The sequence below is a fragment of the Hippoglossus hippoglossus genome, chromosome 6, assembly GCF_009819705.1.
Source record: "Hippoglossus hippoglossus isolate fHipHip1 chromosome 6, fHipHip1.pri, whole genome shotgun sequence".
In the NCBI taxonomy this organism is placed as follows: Eukaryota; Metazoa; Chordata; class Actinopteri; order Pleuronectiformes; family Pleuronectidae; genus Hippoglossus; species Hippoglossus hippoglossus.
The window spans coordinates 25,747,624-25,760,418 of record NC_047156.1 but is presented as its reverse complement, the minus strand read 5'-3'; the positions used below and the strand labels follow the sequence as shown (position 1 = coordinate 25,760,418).

Genomic DNA, 12,795 nt, shown 5'->3' with positions numbered 1-12,795 from the left:
CACATCGCTTGAGGTGCAATATCTCAATCACTATGCTGAGCACTCAGAATTCCACTCTCACATTAAGTATGAAGCACAAAATCATTTCTTAGGCTCACACCCTCTCGTTTATTTACAACATAAAAAATTGAATTGTAATGTAAATATTTGTGTTATCTCCCCAAAATATGTGTGGTAGACCTCTGGCCGTGTTTGCCCATGTTCCTAAATCGTTTGGTTGGATTTTCAACAATTTCACCTCATTCCCAGATCTCAGGAAGGAAGTAGGGGAAATGCCCACACTTCACTCCAAAATTAAACACAGATCCATATTGCCCAAACATTTCCAGCATGGTCTGGTGTGCTGTAGGGTTAATATGTCAGAAGACACTCCTGTGGGTCGTATCCGAGGTAAGAGACAAATGAGCCGTATGGTCACTAAAGGTTGAGTGCTTCTCGGGTTGTGGGGGGTGGATTCGATGAAATGCAATAAATACTTCTCGTCTGCAGTGAGAGTTTTCACTGCCAACGTTGTGTTTGTAAGCGGCATACTCATCTCGGCCCATTTTCCACTGTGACTGACCACAGCTGCCAGGATTATTCTCAACCTGAGAGACAACCGCCCACGTAGAGGTTTACCTTTGCATCTCATCTGCACTGTAACAAAAACCTTCAGGGATACCGAGAGAGAACTTGAAGGTCATCATGCTGCAGTATACAAAATAACTCCAGGAAAACATCCTTTACCCGAGGTTCAATGAAAAAAAGCCAAACAAACGAGCAGAAACACCCACTCACTCTCACTAAAAAAGACAAAATGTTTGCAGCAAGCCGTTACTCTCTCATCTTGATATTATTGTTTTTGTGGTTTTCCTGAGATTTTTGTAATTAATTTGTAATCACCATGCCAACACGTTTCCCACTCCCACCCACTTTCCTCATGCTGAAATTATTCCTGAGAAAAATTAATACATCAAACAGGCCATCAAATGTGTTGTGGGAGGGATGTGAGCACATTACTTGATGACTGCAAGCTTAATAATAATAAAATCAAAAACTTTCAAGTCATGAAAATTTAATTACAACAACAACACGTCTGCAAACTGTTAATCTAAAAACAACAATGTTAGCTATTCTATGAATGTTATAAATATTATTGCCATTACATATTAATATGAAGATTATAGCTATATGAAGATTATTATAACAGCTTATAAGTTAACTATTGGGGCCTCGAGGTGTGTATCAATGCTTCCTTGAAGAAATTGGTTCAAACAAACAACCACGATCCAGATAAAATACTGGGTCACTACGACGAGAGCCTTTTCACAGTCATTTTGATATCTGCGTGTATGTTTCTGATATGAAAACTTATTTTACAGAGCAATTGATGCAGGAAATACATTTTCTTATGTTATAATTATTTACATAGAAAAAAATGTGTATTTTCTCACTTTAAACATAAGAGCTGCATGTGGTATGTGGGCAGTGCAGATTTTGTTGTTTGAAAAGGACGAATCTATTTTTGTTCATATAGGCAGCATTAATGGAATCATCTCCACCATTATCTTCACTGAAATTAATAATTTTAGATTTTTTTTGCTTTTAAATCTTCAATGCAATAAAAAATGATTAGCATCAGAATCTATACCTTTAAGCCCCTCATAGTATTTGATTACTGCTAGATATAAACCACCTCTAAACAAACACTCAAGATGATTTCATTTATATCTGCGCACATTTAGCACATCAAAATGTGTGACTAATCAATCATGTTGCAGAGCGATTGGTGGCAGCATTAGCCTGCAGATTTTTGGGGATTAAGTGAGACGACTTTGAGAGCTACTGTTTAAACAGAAGGGAATAAATCCATCTGGTTGTTTCTATTGAGCAATAATTACATTATCTGTGCTAGGTTCATTAGATGTGACATGAAGGTTAAGATTGAGTCAACGCATCCTCACAAACCACAAGCTACAAGGTCTAAACTGCTGTCTCTTTCATCACCTCAGTCTCTCTCTCGCTCTACAGAATCTTACAAAAGAGCAAACATCCTTGAAAATGGGCTCATCAGAAAATTTAAATGATACCCATAAAAGGATTATCCGTCAAAAACAGAGGATAAGTGCCAATTGTGAGTCTTCACATGCAAACTGAGATCCTGGTCCTATAGACCAGATCTCATATTATCTGCCTACGGGCAGTCTATCTGGAGTACTCCTTCATTTCCTTACTCCCCAGGTTTTTAAAATGTCATTTATGTGTAATGGCTGTGCTCATTAGCTGCATCTGAAAAACACACTCTGGTCATTACCAGCTACATTTGCAGTCAGGCTTCATGCCGAACTCTCTTGTTTGAGTCATCCGTCACAGCCCCGTTCTTTGGCAGTTGGCTCCACAAATGACGCAAAGTGCAAATCTTTTAATTATCTTCAACTATCTTTATCTGCTTACATTGCAAGTGAATGTGTTTTGACAAGGCTGCTTTATCAGTGTAGCGAGAAACTCGATCGGAAACCACATCCATCATGTTGAGGCTGCCAAGGCCACTTGGGGGACTAGTACACAGGCAGTAGTGTGCTAAGAATTGCACTTTACCTTGGTGTGATCCTCTTGAGTATGGGCAAAGTGGGAGAAGGGAGGGATGTGCTTGACTGGGACTGCCACGGATACAATAGCGCTCAACTCTTTTTCATTATTTACTTGTACCACTGTCAGATATGGACAATTGTTACAAGAAATCTTTGGTATGCTGGCGGAAGACGTCTATAGAGACCCCATCAAGATTGAGAAGATCAAAAGTTCAACATATCCACCTTTGTCACTGTCAGGCCTGCATGGAACAAACAATATTTCTACCATAATCCTGCAACAACAAAAAAAAAACTGCTTTGGAATCACAGTAGCATACTTTTGTTAAGGTTCTGCATATTTCTTTAGACGGATGTTGTGTGGGTGTGCAACAACCTGTCCAAGTACAAAATAGAGACAGAGGGAGAGTGGGTGGGGGAGAATACTGGCTATCCTTTGTCAACTACTCAGTGCCATTTAATGGCCTGTAAACCCCTTTGCTGGAGAAAGAACAGGCAATTAGCATATTGAGTGGATTACAAGATTGCTCTGACTCCTGGATTAATGTGTGCATTTAATCTTCTCTTTGCTAAGCGATTCTTAGATATAGAGCCATTCAAGGGGAACTAATATTCCCACCTTCCAAAAAACAAACATGAAAAAGGATTTCTTCCAAAATGGCATGGGAATTTAAGTGTGTAGTCATACCATGTATTGTTAGGCTGCATTGTCTGAGGTAAACTGTTCTCTAAACGAATTGGGATTTTCAGTCGAACAAACCCAAGCATGTCTACATGCCAGAATTAGCACGACTTAGAGGGTTCTCAAAGCTTCAAGGGTTCTAATATGCTGCTTAATGTTAACTCAGACGTCACACGTGAGGGGAGCCGAAGCATAATAAGTGGCCCAAGTGGCCCTCTGGTCTAGCTCAGTGTCCCCAATGTGCTCGTTGTTTCAGCCCAAGTGCCTGAATTCCACCTTTCAGCTGGGGCACCTTACCTGGGACAGAGAATGGCTCAACCAACATAAAAAATATCCCTTTGGATTGAATGAAAAAAAACAAAAAAAGCTGAATTTCCATTTCTCAATGCAGATGTAATACATTCAATGATTTTGTCTATCTTGTTTATCTGAAAAGCAGAGCACACTGTAAATATTTCCAAAAATGCCCCTCTTCTTGACTTGTTGATGCTGGTATGATCTTAAGGCAAAAACACACTCTAACCCTAAGAGGAGGAGGTGGCCATAATCTATTTATGCCCCTGTCCCTTAGAGAGGCTAAACACAATGGATGCTCTCTTCCTCCATTACCTTACCAAAAGTCTCTGAAGCTGGGCATACACTGTACGATTCAAGCCCGTTTTTTTGCCCCGATTTCTGAGTCGTGCGTCATACGATTTTCAGCTTTGTCACACATTGTTCGCCTCACAGTGTACAGGGGGAAGCGGGCTGCGCTGAATTGCTCCTGACCGACCGTCGGACTCATTAACAGTACACTTCTGACATGTCCAAAATTTAGGTCGGCCGACTTCATCCTCTCGCACAGTTGAAGCAGAACCATGAGTCAATTACTCAATCTCTGTGTCTTATAACCAAACTGCGCCTGCGCGAAGTGGCAAACACAGTGAAAGCAAACTGAGCCGAAGAAGCCGCTTGGATGAGATGAATAAAACGTTTGACTTAATCACAGGATGTAGCCTTTATAGGGCTTTAGTTTGACACACAGTCTGCACTGACTCTGATTGAGGCCCCACTGTGGTGGAAACGTTTGCTATTACTCGTCAATAAAACATAGGGTCACAAGGTACATTTTGTAAACTATCCATCTCCCATTCCTAATTAATATTTAATTTCATAGAATAAACCCACTTAAAGGGAAGGATAAAAGTATAACACTTTGTCTGGTTATCCCAATGCTAAAACAGCCACTACATCTCACTCTCCTCCTGTTTCCAGATGCTCCAGGCTCATCCTGCAACATGCCAACTGCGCACAGGCACAGTCCGGACATCTGCCTGCGCTTTGCACGGTGCATCGTGGTGCACGGGGAAAGAGCCCTGTGTTTTTATGACAGGTCCGGTCATTGCTGACGATTGGACCGTACAGTGTGAGCACATACATCGTGAGCTTTGGTTCACATTGTGAAGATTTACTCTACAACAGCATTTCTAAAATCATACAGTGTGTGCCCCGCTTTACTTTGTGTCCTTTAAAAAGTCCAAGTCCAAGTCCATGACAAGCAACTATTCAACACACTACATAATCTCTTAGATTTCTATCCTCTGACTATCTGTAGTCTATTTGATAAACTTGGGGCTGCACGCCATATCTCCACAAACTCATCTGCTATCTCTACCATCATTTCTGAATCACTATACCTATTCACTATTGCCTTGGACAGGATCTTAAAGCCGCAGCTCCTCAGCTCATCACCAAATCTTTCACCCACAGTGGCAGCACAGCAATGGAAAGACTTGATAACTTTGCACGACTATTACTCAAAGCCAAGTCAAGTTGTCTTAAGATGGCAACCCTAGCTTCATATGGCCTACATTCGGGAACACACACAAAAATCAATGCAGATAAAATAGTGTCAACCTTTAGATATTCAGCACTACACATTATGTATTCAACGGAAACAGACTAAACACATCCAAATGCTGATGCTCACCTCTCTGCAGGTGGCCCCCTCATGCCAATGAGCCATCATGTTGTAAACAATTTTTAAAAACAGCTTAGGACAGCTTGTCTGCCTCGCTGAATTTGTGTGAAAATTTTGGCTAAGGAGCAATAACAGAATGCATCGCTCCCTTCCCTTAAATATCAACACAGATAAACATCTCTGCAGCAATACTCTGTGTCCGCCCTCACAGATAAGAGGCTTTCAGGATACACTCCTTCAAAAAACTAAAGTGCTGATTCACTGCATTGTGTCTGTTGAAGGGAACAGATGGTCGAGGCATATCTTCGCCATCCACTGAGATGAGTGCTCACTCTTCCTACAGCTAGACCGACATGCCTAAACCACGCTGGGCTTTTGCTATATATCAAGCTTCACTCCAGAGTCATTTGTGGTGGCTAAAAGCTATAGAAATACACGAGTATTAGGACAAGACAAAGGAAGAAAGCCTGGATCCCTGGACACATTAGGAATGAGTTTACTCCTTGGAAATCAATAATGTCTCATTGCCTTGAAGATCACCAGGAACGCCATCACTTTAAATTTCTTCCTTCATTCCTCTCAATGAACTCACACTGTGGTGATCCAGTCTTCTCCATCCCATCAGCCCTCTTTCTCTCTCCTGGTCTGTCTCTGGGGAGGTTTTTTTTTTTTACTTGTTAAGATCTCCTCTGCTCCTCTTACAATGGTATTTGTCTGCACAGAGTGTACAGAGCGAACCCTGCAGCTGGAGACCCCAGAGGTGTATGCGCTAAATTGCAGTGCAAGCAAGGAACTCAGACATGTTTATTTTTCCTCATCAAGCCATGATTTGATATGCTGCACTGCGTGATTATTTTCTCAACACACACCCTGAGTCCTGCTTTATGAAAGCACCCAGTTGAGATGAGAAATCTTTTTAACCCCCCCCCCCACTGCCCTCAGATTTCTCTAAAACATGCTTTCGTTTACCTCCAAGGTGCCCTGTGACTCAGCAGGGCTCAAAGCACCACCCATCGCACTGCAGAAACTAGGTATATCCATCCACTCCCCTTAATTATCAGCATTAGCCATACACCGTGGGAGCATGCAGGCTCTCAGATAGCTGCCACCACTCCTTGGTCTCTCTCCAAAGAATGAATGGAGGACATGAAACATCCTCAGACATCACAGACAGCAACAAACCTCCAGCTGTGGGGTAAGCAGTCAGAAAAATTATAGATTGCAGAAGTAACCTCAGGGAATAAATGGTTGTTGCCAGATGTAGTCTTCAAGAACTGGCTGTGATAACATTTCCATCTTGACGTGCCTGTTAAATACAGCTGGCTGGTTCTTAGGTTTGAGTCACAGATTAGTGCAGTTTGTCTGTTAGTCCAAAATCATCCATTCTGGATTTCCAGAACTTGACAGAAATCTTAATTAAACCTCCCTGTCAGTGCATGTGAGGGTCTAGGAGAGGATGCACGTGTAGCCTGCTGGTTTACAGTCAGTGAGTGTCAGGAAGCATGTAAGAGTAAGGGTACTCATTTGAATCACTTCTGCTGAGTGTAACAATAAAATGTAGCTCAATGTGAAGCCCTCACTCAGCAACTTTAATGCTGGCACTGCGAACAAAGAGGTCAGAGCTTACAGTAATTTTTTTTCTCTCCACATCAATATATGATGCTTCACCGGGGGCAATGAGATCCTGTTCAGACTTATAACAGGGATCTGTTCTTACGAGGCGAGTGAACACGCGCTCTGTGCACATCACACAGCTTTCGACCCGCTCACAATGTAGGGCGTGAAGCGGTGAGGCCTTCATGGTTCAACTCCATACTCTCACAAGAACCACTGAAGTCAGCTCCGGTTCATTACAGCTAATGTACCATCTGCTTCCTTGGGCGACTCCTCATTAAATATGGACGAGATAAATAACGTCTGCAGCACTGAACCTATGTGACCAGTGCTGGTAGAGTTAGGGGAGGGGGGGGGTTTGAGACAGGCCTGATGGGCCCATTTTTTATAATTAGACAGTCAGTGCAACATGGTGAAAAATACATGAAGCACTTAATGACATAGCTGCTTCAGATGACCCTGAGAGATATTCTGCATCCAACATCCCAAACTAAGATCCAATCATTCAGGAGAGAAGTTTCTCTTACAACCACAAATGTCTACAATTAAAAGATCTTGTAAAATCAAGTAAATGACTTGTCAAGACATCTACATAAATGGATGTTTGTTTTGACACAGTGGGGTAATGAGGAGGCAGAAGCTTTGTCAGCAGACTTTTATAGAGTCTGTATAGTCTATATATTATATGGTCACTAGTTCACAGAGCCTGAGGTTAACAGCTTTATAAACCAGCAATGCAAACAGTTTTCTTGTGTTTATCTGTTTCCCTAGACAATTCAATTCTCCATTACCGTCACCATGTATTACAAGGACATGTTTGTGTGGGTGTATATGTATGTGTAAGCACTAAAGCAAAAATACATACCTACTCCCTTGATGCTGCTTAATTTTAGTATTGCTTTATATTAGCACTTATTTCCCATCCAGCGCCACATATACCATTTATTATAAGATAAGTGGTGAAACCGCTTTTGTCATGATTCCATTTTTAAAACGTGGTGGGAAAAAAGTTGTTGCAGTTAATCACAATTCTCCACATTGGTTCGTCTTTTCTAAAATGAATGGATAAATAATTCAGCAAGAACTGCCGTGGAAAGCACATTAGTTTTGAATATACGCTGGATTGCCGTGTTCTGTTTTTTTCTGAAAGATGATAAATAAACTTCTTTTAAGTTCTGTCCCTCGGCACAACACTTTCATCTACGTTTGAGGCTCACACGAGTGCTACAGGCTGTTTTTGTACCTGTAACTTTGTCTGTTTGACCAGCCCAATCAATTGTAATCATGCCCACATTAAATCAACTTGAGATAACATGAGACTTCCTGTGCAATATTGTCAAAGAAAACCACCAATCATGTAATCCAAATAAATATCCTTGGTGTGATAAACATCAAAAATCACTGTACTTGTCTCTTAAGGTTTTGACACAGCAGAATGCACAATTACTGCTGAAATGCTTTTGAGCGAAGCCATTAAACACCAACATTTCCTGCAAAGGAAATATTTCTTCAGCTAAACTTACCAACTTGAACACAGACATAATACACGATACTCGTGAAAATCAGCATAAGGTGTCCTAATGAGGGAGTCCTAATTGTACTGAAGGGTTTATCAGTCTATGGTGAAATACTGTGCTGAGTCTCTAACCAAATTCAATATAGTTTGTGCCTGCTGGTATGAAATCTAATTAATCAGGAGGCCACTTGTAGACGAGTATGTTTCTACCACAGATTTACTGAGCAGAATTTGTCTCTTTACTTCTCACAGGAGAGTTTACTTGCTGCAATGACAAAGAGACTTCTATGAGCTGGACAAAGCACCCGGGAGTTTGTTTGTTTTTTTCCTTCACTGCTGGACACAAAGGAATGCTTTTTGCAGATGGACACATGCCGTGCAGTCTCCTCAAGAAAACACCACAGGCTACATTGGAGGGAGTCACACTGTACAGGCACTGAAAGCTCGAACAGCAAAAGGCTGCTGAAGTCAGCTTCTGGCACCGGAAGACAAAGCTGACAAGTCGTTATACATGGGGCTTTCACTACCCCATTCAAGACCACTATCTTTCCATTTCTTCCTTTGTCATTGAGCGCTCCTTTCTCAGTGACACAGAGTGCCATATATTTCTAACTGTTTGCTTATACAGTGCCCTGGAGCAAAGGAACGTCATGGTGGTTGTTATAAAGTTCTGGTGGCTAAAGTAAGACATTTTTGATGATGCACCACCTCAGCATTCTGTTGATGTATGATCTATAAAGGCATGCGGTATCAGCCACCAGGTTAGTTGTGACTTCCAAACCCCATGCGGCCGTGATGACCCTTTTGCCCTGCAACAGCTCCGGAGCCGGGTGACCCTAATTACAGTGTTGGCTTCGCTGCCAAACCATCTCATTGGAAACCAGCCACAGCTTTGGCGACCCCAGCATACGAGCTGTTCCCGATGGAAAGCAATTTAATGCTTGGCTGCTCAAAGAACAAAATATATGCAGCCCAAGAAATCCCTTAGATACTGTAAATTAGAGCAGGTAAGTGGACTCTGAAAGCCTTATCGGAGGCCTGATGAGCCACCTGCCACCTTAACGGTGAAATGAATCCCCAACATTGCAGGAAGCTGTTGAAGTCTGTGTCAAAGCAGCACATATAGATTCCTGTGGTGGGAAACTACTGAGAGAAAAGTGGTGCACTTGCAGTCTATTGGTGCGAAAAATAAAAAACACAAAATGAACCAACCCACCAATTTAGGATTATTGATTTTTAGACTCTTAAACCCCACAGTATGCCTATAGCGGTAAACCTACTGTACATCTCCTAGTTTTGGAAAATTTGATTAAAAATAGATTTGCTCAAAGATTCCAAGTTTTACACTTTTTACTTACAAGGGATAGTTCAACGAAAAATGAAAATTCCCCCATTATCTACTGACCACTATGCCGATGGAGGGGTGGGTGAAGGGTTTGAGTCCACAAAACACTTTAGGAGTCTCAGGGGGTAAACAGCGTTGCAGCCAAGGTGACCCCTTCTTCAGACATAATAAAACAATTGAAAAAAACACAACATGCCTCCATATTGGCTTGCTGCTGCTCCCTTACTGTGAGTGACACCTAGCCACTCGACAAAGTCTGCCAATGGCTGTCCTGGCTCCCAAATGGTGGAACGAGCTCCCCATTATCATCAGGGCAGCAGAGAGTCTACACATCTTCGACCGCAGACTAAAGACACATCTCTTTCAACTACACCTTGGTTAAGAAGATGATGTCTAATAACCATTGTCAACTCTGGTGTTTATATATCTAAAAAAAAAAAAGTTATGTAATGTAATACTGCCTGTGTCATTCAAGTGTCCACAAGCCCCAACATTAATTTTAAACTTGAAACAGTATCATTAGTACTAAGTTTTAAGCATTAAGTCAACTACCAGAAGTAGCGATGCTGGTGGAAGTAGCGATGCTGGTGGAAGTAGCGATGCTGGTGGAAGTAGCGATGCTGGTGGAAGTAGCGATGCTAGCGGATGTAGCGATGCGATTGCGAACACTGCACATGCCCTTGGCCGAGAGTGTGTGCGGTTTCCAGTGTGTCCGTGAGGATATTTAGCCTAAAACACTGTGTAAATGATACCATTTTGAGTTTAATATGAATGTCTGGGCTTACGGACACTTGGATTACACCACAGGAGCAGAAGTAACGGTGGTGGTCCGTTAGTGCTGAACTGAGCCAAACAGCCGGTCAAATTTGGACTAAAATGCTTCACCTGGATTTGGAGTGGAGCTAACCACCGAAGCCTTGGGCCTGGTTCAGGGAAAAACCCTTTTGGTCATGTGGCAGTGTTGGGGTGACTCTACACATTGTTCCAGGTCCAATGAAGGAGTGGTGGAACCAGCTTGCTCTGCTTGCAGCTCTGATCTATATGAATACGGTGAGTTAATTAGCAGGAGAAAAAGCAATGTACCTTTCTTTCGAGGCAAGATTGCCTGGAGTTTTAAATGGGACTGATTGGGACTGCAGATAAGGGACCGGCTGGAACATAAAGAGCAGCATGTAGGCACAGCATATGGGGAGATTATGGCTGCATATATGCTTTTTGCAGTCAACATCAAGCCTTAATAATTGGTTTATCCATCTGAGTGAATAAAAAAGTGTGTCCGTAAGCCCCAACATAAAAGAACATATTTGACTTTAAACCGGTCATTAACACCATGTTTTTAGGTTAAATGTCCTGTGATGTCCTCGTCCGGAGCTACGTTGGAGTGTGAATCACAGAGGACATTTAAGCTAAAAACATTGCGTAAATGATGCCGTTTCGAGTCGAATTTGAATATCGGCGCTTACAGCCACTTGGATGACATCACAGGAGCAGTATGGAGGCATTTTATGTTTTTTCCTGTTGTTTTTTCACGTTTAAATAAGTAGTCGGCCAGTTACTTAAATTGTTATTGGATTTGGCTGCAACACTGTTTACCCCTGAAACTCTAAAAGTGTTTTGTGGACTCAAACACTTCACCCACTCCTCCATCAGTAGAGAATGAGTGAATTATTATTTCTGGGTGAACTATCCCTTTAAAGCTAAAAAGATCATTAGCTGAACAATCATAGTAAATAAATGGTACAATCCAAGAGCAGTACTGGATGAATTCCCTGTTCAAGAACCTCAGGAAAAAAATGTTTTTATGTTTTTGTTGAGTTATTTTACACCAGAGAAAAATAAATTGATGGCTAGTTTTAACTTGAAAATGGAACAACTGCAGAGTTAAAACTATATCCCTGTGGTTGAAATACACATTAAGTTCCAGAGTTTATAAAACAGGTTCTTGGAAAAATCCCAGCTGCATGAAAAAATAATATGTCTATATATCTTTCTCGATTACAATACATGCCTGTGTTGTAATCGAGAAAGTTAATGCAGGTTCTCTCCCAGTGATTAATATCGGAGTGCTAACAGAAAAATGTCCTTGTGAAGTACACTATACAAGGGTGGTTGAGGAGGAAATCAGCCCGGGTTGAGAGGCTCTCGGCTTGAACTAAGACCATGATGACCTTTAGATTGAAACAATGTCCTGGGGAGTCAAACCCATTAAGCACAGTAACTGTACTGGAGTAAGCCCTGAGAATCCATCTCCTTAGATTAGCCGACAGCAAACAGGCCACCGACTGGAGCCTGCCTCAGTGGAGTGACGCCTTGAAGCAGCCTCAACAATGTAATCCCATTTGCCCTCCAAAGACTGGCATTGTGTCTCCTTATAGTATGCCTTTTAAAACTCAGAACAAACACACACACACACACACACACACACACACACACACACACACACAACACACAACACACAACACACATACACACTTCTCAACAATCAGTCCCACAGAGACACCAGAATGCAAAGACCGAACAATTACATAGCAAAAACCTTTTAGTTTCTTATGCCATGAACCAAACTGACATGTTCCTTCACATCTGTTATCATATGTTTTAAACAAGAATCATTGTTTCGTTTTGTTTTTTCTGACAAACATTTTTAGCTGTATAATAAACTGTTTCCAGCTTTTCGACTACACATGATCTTTTTCACAGTTATTACAGTTTTTCTCGATTGCTTAAGCACGGTTTTTCAAAACAGGGCCCGGTGTTTCAAAACACTACACACAATTAGCACAACCACACACCCAATTAGCAAAACACCTCAGATCCTTTGCAAAATGAAACACTCTTGTAAAAACTATACACTAATTTATCAAAACCATATTTTGTTACCATATGAAACACACACGTTTCATATGACTTAATTCTGTTTGAACCAGTTACACACTGCTGTTGCTAACCTAAAACACTTTTAGCAATTCTACTTCTCAGTGATTAGAGTACTGTAAGTGAAGTACACAGAGAAAGTGCAAATATACAATAAATTCACCAAACACTACACAAGACCAATGCTGCAGACTGATGAAAATATAATTTATTTCTCTCCATATTCCCAAATCA

The 12,795-nt window shown here is 41.4% G+C and overlaps 1 protein-coding gene across 2 annotated transcripts in view; it reads right to left on the bottom strand.

Moving 5' to 3' along the window:
• The window catches only part of mgat4c (mgat4 family member C), a 112,356-nt gene that overhangs the window by 65,437 nt on the left and 34,124 nt on the right, over positions 1–12,795 (bottom strand). The window lies entirely within an intron of this gene.